We start from the raw sequence: 10,728 nt of genomic DNA, 5'->3' as shown, positions 1-10,728 counted from the left end.
AGAAGAGATGTCTTCAAAGCATGAACACTTGGATGCGCAACAGAACAGACCTTTGCCTTCGAAAGACCACACCGAAAAATCCATGGGATTCAAATCAGGCGATGCAGGAGGCCACATCTCTTTACTCCAGAATCTTGGAAAATGACGTTGGCACCAGTCCTGCGTTTTTGCTGAAGGTGTGGGATGGTGCTCCATCTTGTTGGAAGGTGAAAGGCTGATCTTTAAAGTGTTTCTTCATCTCTTCAAATGCTGGAACCAAAATATCTTTAATGTAGCGATCTGTGTTGATCTTAACCCCCTGCTCTACGAAAATCAGAGGCGACTTCCAAGATTTGGAGACTGCAGCCCACACTATGAGGGAAGATGGCTTTTGTCGGCGGAAAACTATTCTCACCGAGTCATCAATGTCTGCTGAAGATTTTGCGTAAACTCTGTCGTTCTGATTGTTAACAGTCGCTTCAATTGTGAAGAGTTTTTCATCAGAAAAAACGATCTCCAGCGCTGCCGTGCCAGCCTTCAGTTCTCCAAGAAGAAGGTTTGCTCTTTCAAGTCTCTTGTGCTTTTGGGCAGGTGTGAGGTATTGTCTCTTTCTCATCTTGTAGGGGGACAACTGGAGATCGTTTTTTACGATGGTTCTCATCGAGGTCACGCTCACATTCATGTCTTTAGCCATTTGTCTTGCAGATCTCTTCGGGTTCCTCCTTACCCTCTCTCGGACAGCTTTAATCACCTTCTTTGTTCGAGCAGTGCGAGATCTTCCACTCTTAGGACGGTCTTCAGATGTATCAAGTTCCTTAAATCTGTTCACAACAAGGCACACCATAGATTTAGCCACTTTCAAGAGCTTGCTTAATAATCTCTGAGTTTGTCCTTCCCGCACAATGAAGCTGAATTATGGTCTCTCGTTTGCTCATTTTTCTGAAAGTTAAAACAAAATTATTTTAATATTTTTGTTGAAAATAATTAGATCAATAGTTAGACTAAATACTTACTTTATTCGAAAAGAGAAAAAGTGATTTTAACAATATTTAATTTTAAAACTAAAAATGGTCCAAGGACTTTCTGTTCACCCTGTATATATATATATATATATATATATATATATATATATATATATATATATATATATATATATATATATTCTTATATATATACGTATATATTTAGAAAGATGGATATATATCTAGGTATATATATAAAGAGATATAAATTAATAGATAGGTAAAGAGAGATGGAAAAATGGGGACATGCACATATATTTACAGAGAGGGGGTAATATATAGATGAATAGATAGATTGAGAGAGAATTAGAGAAATAGTGAGATAGATAGGAGTAGACATACATAAATAAATAGATATATAAATAGATAGATGTGGACATTTATTGAGAGGGAGCAAACTAGATAGATTGGTAGTTAAAGAGTTAAACAAAAAGGGAGATAGGAGGGAGTGCAGATACAGACATAGATAGATTGATGGATAGATAGAGAGGGTGATAGATAGATAGAGGTTGAGGGAATAATGTAGATAAATGGGGAGACAGATAGATATATAAGTCGATAGACAGATAGATACATAAATAGATAGGTGAATAGAGGGAGATCTAGACAAATAGAGAGATAGATTGATACATTGTTAGATAGATAGATAGATAGATAGATAGATAGATAGATGATGATGATGATCGTCCATGGCTTGCGAAGATGACCGCTGATTATAGCTCTGATGTATTTCCCGCGTGTTTGACACCTGTTAGATGATTCTGTATCAGAGATTCTAACTGCTCTGTCTTTTCTAATGTTAGGGTTTTTTTTTTTTTTTTTTTTGCATTCTTCATAGCGTGCGGATTCAGCAATTATAGCCCCTTTGTGAGTTGCTGCACTCCAGGAACATCTGTCTTGGGTTAGTTCTCCTCCCCCCCCCCCCATAATTTAGAATACAAACCGAACTCTTTGAGGGAGACCGTCAGATTATCCTTGAACCGTTTCCCACTGTCCTCCTGCGGGTCTTTTTTTCTTTGGAAAGTTCACCGTAAAGGAATTGATTTGGGAGCCTTGAATCAGGTATGGGACATATAAAACTTACCGAACGTACCTGTAATTTGACCGGACCAAAACCTCTGTGTTTAGTATCTTGTCTTACTTCTTGATTTTCAACAATCTATGGAGGCAGGGCATATGGAAACAGTTCAGTTTTTTTTTGCATTTGGTGTATACAATTCAAGTTTCACAAGGATACATGAGCTCGGTATAATTAGTTTGGTCTGTAGCCGAATTCCTCTACAACCAGTGGTGCTGAAAGGTCCAAAGACAGTACTAGCCTTAGCTATCCTGCAATCGACTTCATTGTCTATGTACACTGTCCTTAACAGGATATATCCCAAGTGAGTGAATGCTTTTAGATTGGTTCTACGAATTGAGATCTGACTCAACATACCTTTTTCCAACAGCAGGCTTGTAGATTACTTCGGTCTTCTTTAGATTAATAGTTAGACACACACACACACACACACACACACACACACACACACACACACACACACACACACATATATATATAATCTTAATGTTCGCATCATCTTAATAGTCACAACATAGAAGATTTCACAGCTTACTAACGTTAAAGTTAGCGCTTTATTTCGGCTTCGTGCATACGACAAGGTTGATTTATGGGTAAGGTCGTCTGGTTTGTACAGTTTAGATTGGCAGACCAACAATCTCCATAGCAAAGACAGTGTAATGTTTTCCTTCCCTTCTTTATTTATCTTATGTCTTTTTGTCTCTCTTCCCACCTCTAAAGTCTCTCTCCAATTCTTCTCATCTTCCTTTACCCCTTTTCCCTTCTTAATAAATAAGAAACGCTAGTAATTTTATACAACTATTTCTGACTGACCAGAAAAAAAGCCTCGACTAGTTCACTCATTTGAAAAGGCTCTATAGGATTGAGATAAAGTTATATAAAATCGAGTTAATATTTCGTTGTTTTTTTTTCTCTTTTCGCCATTATTTTTGCTCTGCTAAGCATTGAGCTCCCTCACTAAATATTTCCTACAGAAATTAGTGTATTCTTTACGGATATATCATTTCTTATGTTACTCCGCGTATGTTCTAGAGAAGTATTTTCTGGGTTATAGAAGCATAAAAACGATATTGTTTTGAATTTGGTATATTATATATACATATTATGTAATATATATATATATATATATATATATATATATATATATATATATATATATATATATATATATATATATATGCTAGCAAAAGTACCCGTCGTTGGCTGGGTTCAAAAACAGCCTACAGAAAATGGACTCTGGTTTATGAAAGTATGATAGGTTATGAAAAGGAAGGGTTGTAAAGAGATAGCTTCGAATTCGGGGGTATCAAAACCAAAGCAAAATATGATGAAAGTAGAAATAAAATAGATAAACCCCATAATTTATTATACCATGCCTGTTCACACTGAAACACTTATCACAATATTCTGTGGATCTATATTAAAAAACCTTGTTAAACTTTGTGACATATTTCCATTCTATGGAGGTCAGACGCGAACGAACACCCCATAATTTTATTAGACCATATTTCTTCAAACTGAAACATAATTATCAAAGTATACTTAGGCAGATAGATATGAAAAGTCTTTATTAAAGTGTGTGCTTATTTCTATTCTATGGAGGCAAGGCGCGAACGTAGGCCCCACAATTTTATTATACTATCCCTACTTTAGTTAAAACATACTTATCAAAGTATGATTATGTACATCTATATCAAAAACACTTGTAAACGTTTTTTTAATTTTTAAATTTTTTATTTCCATACTTTGTGGACCAGGTGCGTACGCAGACCGCACAATTTTAATGACTCATCATTATGCCAGATCAAACATACCCATTCCTGTGTCTCGATACATCATCAGTTTTCTGTAATAGTCAACCATATAGGAGCCTATTCGTGACCAGATACACACACAGGCGTTTAGGTTTATATATATATATATATATATATATATATATATATATATATATATATATTAGTGATGGGACGATTCCGATATTTTTCCCGATCCCGATACAATTACCGATTCCGTATGAAATTCTCGATTTTGATACAATTACCGATTCCGATTCTTTAAAAATCTCTAATGTTACCAAAATATAGTGTTTTTTTAGATTTTAGTTTTACTAGTAGTTTAAAATCAATCAAATATCCATTATTTTATCATTACTACCACTAGTTGAAGATTTTAAACAAAATCAAATTAAAAGAAAACAATTCAAAGAATCGTTTTTGGCATCGGAAAATAGACATATATTTTACTGATTCAGTTACCAATTCTGATACGCCAAAAGTTATGATTTTTCCGATTCCTAATTTCGATTACTATTAATCGTCCCAACACTAATATATATATATATATATATATATATATATATATATATAATGAATAAATGACAAAAGACTATATTCCAAAGTTCATAATGTTGACCATCTTATAATTTATTCCTTTAATTTAGTTGACATTTACAATTCTTGACATTATCTGTTGAGAATTGTAAATGTCAACTAAATTAAAGGAATAAATTATAAGATGGTCAACACCATGAATTTTGAAATATAGTTTTTTGTCATTTATTCACTATATTGCTCTGTAATTACATTGAGCTTCTTAAATAAGGATTGGTATATATTATAATATGCATATATATATATATATATATATATATAGAGAGAGAGAGAGAGAGAGAGAGAGATAAATAGGGAGAAAGAGAAATAGAGAGTAGTCCGTAATAGCATTTGCAGTGCAATCGACACCTTTTAAACAAAGGCCTAAGACATTAATTCACATAATTTTGTCATCTACTGATTTTCTTTTTTTGCGACGCAACTAGCAGTCATGCGAAGAAACACTTCCCAGTTCTAGTAATGCTAAATAACGGATATATTTTATTAAGGTTGATTGATGTATATTATAATACTGAGGATAACCAAAGAAACTCAGGGCTTTGGCGCCTGCAGATATCTCCCCTTTTTATTTATTTATTTATTTATTTATTTATTTTTGGAGTTGGCGCGTGGGGCCTGCTGTCTAGATCCCATCGCCATGATACAAACAGTAAGCGTTCAACTATTTAACTCAGATCTTAGACCATAAAATAAAACTTTTTGGTTGTGACCTCTTTTAAATTGTACGCTTGTAAAGTATAGAGTTTCCCTTAAGTGTAAATAATTTAGATTTTGTTATAGATATTTTATTTAAAAAAAAATATTACAAATTATATCATTGCTTTAGTATTTTCCTAACGCTTGTTTTTCATTTTCTCTGCCGCCCAATTCGAGCTTATAGCCCTGATAGATGATATTAACGCCTACCGTAGGAACGATGTGCAGTATCGCCTACTTTTAGTACTCCTACACGTATAACCTACACTGCGTGCTAGCATGATCTGTTAAAACGTATGTTGCTAATATTCCATTTAATAAACTGAAAGAATATCTATCGTAGAACAGAAGACTTTTGCACAACATCTATGTACTTACAAAAAAGTTCAATCAAGATATTTTTCATGGGAATCGACCCGTAACAGAGCGCGTATAGACACATATGAGAAAATATTAGCAGCAATGCCGTTAAAGCACACATGCAAATTAGCAAGTATGCACCGGCTTGCGTCACAAGAAAAGGGAAGAAAAATACTCCACGTGCTGGAGAAGAGAAGCAAGTTCGCTATCGGGGAATATGGACGTGTAAACGCGAGGGCGACAAACGCTGGGTAGCGCCAGCGCGAGATAGCGAGGAGAAAGACTTTTAAAAAACCGAGAACCACATCACTCTACATAAAAACATATAAGATATCAATGCATATATACCTGAGAGTCAAAACAAAGAAAAAGAATATGCTGTTGTCATAGCCCTTATAATAAGATTGCAGAAGAGACTCATTTCAAATTTATGGGGAAGAGTTTTTGTAACGTGTAAGGTACGGTTACGGACAAAAAAAAAGCGGAGCGAAATGGTTTTCGTGGAGTAACGTGAAATCGCGTAACTCATATGCAAATAAGATGACGCCGATTTCGACAAAAACGACTGTTTTCAGAAAAGGAACGTGATTTCCAGAGCCATTTGTTTAGACCACAGTATGTGTACGTACAGTACGGAAGAGTGACAATTTTAAACGCAAAAACCAAAATCTCAATCGCTACTATTTTATAAAGGAAATTTATATATGTGTGTGTGTATGTGTGTGTGTGTGTGTGTGTGTGTGTATGAGTTTGTTTCCTATGAACTCGCAAACGGTTGGACCGGTTTTTATATAAAATTTCACACGAAGGTACTGTGCCTGGCAATGTTCTTAGATAGTTTTATATCAGAATGTCTTCAATAAGTAACGGTAATCCATAACCGAAATAATCCGATGAAAGAAAGAGCAGACGACCAAAGTTAACACCTTACAAAGCCTTACATCACAATTGCATATGAAAAGTTTTATTAGAACACAAGCCGAAAGACCTAACATATAAAAGAACCAGTAGGTTCTTTGATATGACAGTTGCGCGTTGAAAATTAATATTTCTGTTTAAAGCACAACTGAACCATGTAACTTGACCTTTTCTTTTTAATCTTAAATTCAAGCCATTATCCCCGTACACAGAATAAAGCCAGGCATACAAAATCAACAGTAATAAGTTTATATAACGAGAGCGCATTCGAAATGAATGTTTCTGCTTAGAGCACAATTCAATCATGATACTTGACTTTTGCATTTTGGACTTTAATCTAAGCCATTATATACAAAAATAATTTAATAAAATCAACAGCAGGTTCTCTACAGTGCAATGTAGACTACAATATATCGTGAAGTAAGTTACTGCGAGAGGCATGTGAAGCCTCCTTCCGGTGCACCAGATTCTCAAAAAGAGTTGATTGAAAAATGGACGATTTCACCGATTTCGATGACAATAAAAATATGGGAGTGTGAAACATTCGTTGATCATCATTCAATCTTGGGCAACGACGGGTCACTTGCTAGTCACAATATAAATAAATGCCGCTTTTTAAAAAGTTTTGCCAATAGTAATTCATTCATTGATTTTATTAATCATTAATAGATTAATAGTCAAGAGTTGATGCTGCTATTATCATCGTCGGGGTCAAAGTGTATTTAAAAGAAATTAAAATTGAAAACATCTTGCTTAATTGACTCATGACTAAACTTTCACAGAAAGCACTCGTCAAACTACAACCACTACCAACAATTTCCCTTACTCTCTACCAATGCCTAAATCTAGCAAAACTTCTTTCCTAGAACTATCCGCCCGTGATACCCTGTTCATTGGCCTGCTTCCCAACTTGTAATATAGTGCGGACGCGCAAATGTAAATGCATACAAAGTGACGTCATCGGTAGGGAAAAGACTTTAAAAATAAGATCACGTTAGAGACGGGAAGAACGCTCGAGATCACGTGAAGAGAAATTAGATTCGTATTTCGCATCAAAACCTAACGAATTTCACAAGCGCGACGTTTATAGCCTCATTGAGATATGAAATTAAGTTATAGAGATTAAAGGTTGTTATTGTTACGAATAAAGATTTTCAAAACACTCAGGGTTTTTTTTTTGTCTTCAAAATAAAATTTTAAATCGGCAAAATTTTTGCACTGACCTAATAATTTCTCACCATTTTTATTATAAACTAGTGTCGGCACACACAACGCCGAGTCAAACACAAAATCGAGTACACTCAACATCAAGTACACTCAACATCGTCTTACCATCAACGCTTACCCTGTGAACTCAGAGTATGGGGAATTTCCATATGCATAAAACAAAATCACTGAAAAAACAAAATTACCCTAACTAAGAGTAAGGTTAATGAGTAAACGTTGGATAACATGATGGTTAAAACGAACTTGCCAGGATTCGAACCTGGAATCGTCTGATCCGTAGTCAGCCGCGTTATCCATTGCGCCACAAGTCCTGTCCATATGCCGAAAGATGTTACCGCGACTGTGTACAGGCAGTGCAAATTCCGTTGACATGGGCAGGTAACTTTTTCGACAAAAATGAAACAGCCCAAAAACCTTTATTTCAGGCTTTTTGTGTGACTCGGCGTTGTTCGTTACGAACCATGTATAGATAAGGACAATCTAGGGACTCACACCTTTCAGGGAAAAAAAGAATACTTCAATTCGATGAATCTGTTCGAAAGTTTTATTGGTATATATACACATAAATAAATAAATAAATAAATAAATAAACATTTAGAATTTTATTGATAGTATAGATTTCAATTTAAAAGGTTTCGTAAAAGTATTGACAAGATTTTCAATATCGCCGGTTTAGCGTCGAAAATGTTAATTTTTCTTAACTTGCCATTACCGTACCTTATCGTTCCGAAGCGGCATTCCCATTAAGCGGGTTAAATCGGCTCCTTTTAAAGAGGGAAAGTTTCAGGGCAATATCAAATTCACAAACACTCTCGAGTCTCTTGTATATCCCCGGTCAGGGTCAATGACAACGGTAGGTTTCCTTCAGTTCTTGCAGAGAGATGTCGACGTCCTCCTACATACACCGTCTAGTATTCCCAAATAGTCACCCATCTAATGCTAACCAGGCTCAACGTTGCTTACGTTTTATGATTTAACGCGAACCAGACTGTCGTGATTGTGACATTCTAATTTAATAATTTATATATTAACAAAAATTACATTAAACTAAAAAAAAAAAAAAATAATAAAAAAAATAAATAAATAAAGAATTTCAAAATAATTCCAAAGTAAAATTCTCGAAAAAACAAAAAAACAAACAAACAAACAAACAAACAAACAAAAAAAGCACACACAGATTCCAAAATTTGTCTTGAATTTAGTTGCCAACCTAGTGCATAATATTATAACACCTCCAGCTAATAATGGTATTCATGATACGCCATCTACTTAATTCTCAGTAGTATTCGAAGGGTGTTCAGTGCAGTACGCTCCCAGCGTATATGTAAATTGCATGACCATACTATTTTCGGGGGAGGGGGGGACTAAATATCGTTACTACGTATAGCCCCCCCCCCTCCCTAACATGGTTAAGACCCATAATTCTACCATGCAGGATGCCTCAATATAAACATGAATTATTTAGAGGTTAATACCTAATATTGACTTCATGCACTATAGTTACCATCCGATAAATTGAAAATAAACAAAATTTATCTATTCTATTATATATATATATAAGTGAATATGTCTGTGTGTGTGTGTGTGTGTGTACATTTTCCTACGCAATAACTTTGTTAATTTTCAGTCTACAGACTTGAAATTTGATATACAGGGTACTGCGATTTGAAATAATCTTTGTAATCCGTTTTCGGCCAGAAATTTGGCTGTTAAGGGGGTCAAAGTTCAACGATTTGACCTTTGAGAACTCTACTAAACTCCTCCGCCAATTTTGTGTCTAAAAACTTGAAATTTTAGATATAGATTCCTTGGACATGGATCTAACTTAATAACTTGATTTGAGCCCAACACGATAAATTTTAAGGGGTTATAATAGGGGTCACATCTAAAAAAATTCACCGCTTTTTTTTTTTTTTGCTCAACATCCACCTCCAAACACCTAAGCAACGCCGAGCTGAAATGCTAGTATATCTATAAAAGTGAAAGTGTGTGTGTGTGTGTGTCTGTGTACATTTCCCTACGCAATAACTCTCTCAATTTTAAGTCTACAGACTCGAAATTTGATATACAGTTACTGAGATTTGAAATAATCTTTGTAAGTTTAACGATTTGACTTTTGAGAACTCTACTAAAGTCGTCCGCCAATTTTAGGGTATGAACACTTGAAATTTTAGATATAGGTTCCTTGGGCATGGATGCAACTTAATAACTTGATTTGAGCCTAAAACAATAAATGTTAAGAGGTCATAGTAGGGGTCAAGGTTTTAAAAATTTGACCTCCGCTGTCATCCCCTCTTTTCGATTGTGTAGCCTTAATTTAAACCTACGTCACTTCCGGTTTGATGGTGATCGTAACAGCGAATACGTCACGTTTTTTTTCCGTTCTTTTCCTCCTTAGCGGTACGAGTTCGAGCCTGCCTTCCTATTACCACTTTTTTTTTTTTCGCTCCGCACACACCTCCAAACACCCGGGCAACGCCGGGCTGAAATGCTAGTATACAATAAATAACTTTTAACAAACGCAAGAAAATTTAATTTGTATGATTTAAAAGTTAGGAAACTGATTGTAATATACATTGCCTTTGAATTTGTAATCGTTACTTTTCTTTAGTCCAACACGAATAAATTGAAAATGCTGGTCGATTTTGTTTGAATATGCCCGCTAATTTCAGGCCTAAGCGATATTTTAAAAAAGCTTATCCTAATACCAATCCTAATCATATTTTTGTACACACGATCACCGCTTATCAAGACCCGGAAGCCACTCGAGGGTAAGGGCCAATGGGTATACATTAGTCAATGTGATTATAGCGTAGTAAACATAAGTAGTGGAAATTTTGTAAATCAGATTACTTAGGGGAACGGTCCATCAAGAACTCGTTTACGTTGGACTTGAAGACAACCAGACTCTAGTCAGCTGGAAAGCGGGCAATCGGAAGAGAGTTCCACAGGGGTGTAGTTCTAAGAAGTAGGTACGTTAAGTGGTAGGCTAAGCCATTTTTTCAAACTATATTTTTAGGAATTAAACCCCAATATTAATATATGGGTTGACCATATT

General features: G+C 35.1%; 1 non-coding gene across 1 annotated transcript; it reads right to left on the bottom strand.

The window, feature by feature from the left end:
• Window positions 1-7,908: 7,908 nt before the first annotated feature.
• Window positions 7,909-7,981, bottom strand: Trnar-acg (transfer RNA arginine (anticodon ACG)). The gene has a single exon. It is a non-coding gene; the product is annotated as a tRNA-Arg (tRNA).
• Between the last annotated feature and the right edge of the window lie 2,747 nt (window positions 7,982-10,728).

This window comes from Euprymna scolopes, chromosome 18 (assembly GCF_053919585.1).
Source record: "Euprymna scolopes isolate OS-2025 chromosome 18, ASM5391958v1, whole genome shotgun sequence".
NCBI classification, from domain to species: domain Eukaryota; kingdom Metazoa; phylum Mollusca; class Cephalopoda; order Sepiida; family Sepiolidae; genus Euprymna; species Euprymna scolopes.
The sequence above is the reverse complement of the archived record's forward strand: the minus strand, read 5'-3'. Positions and strand labels throughout refer to the sequence as shown.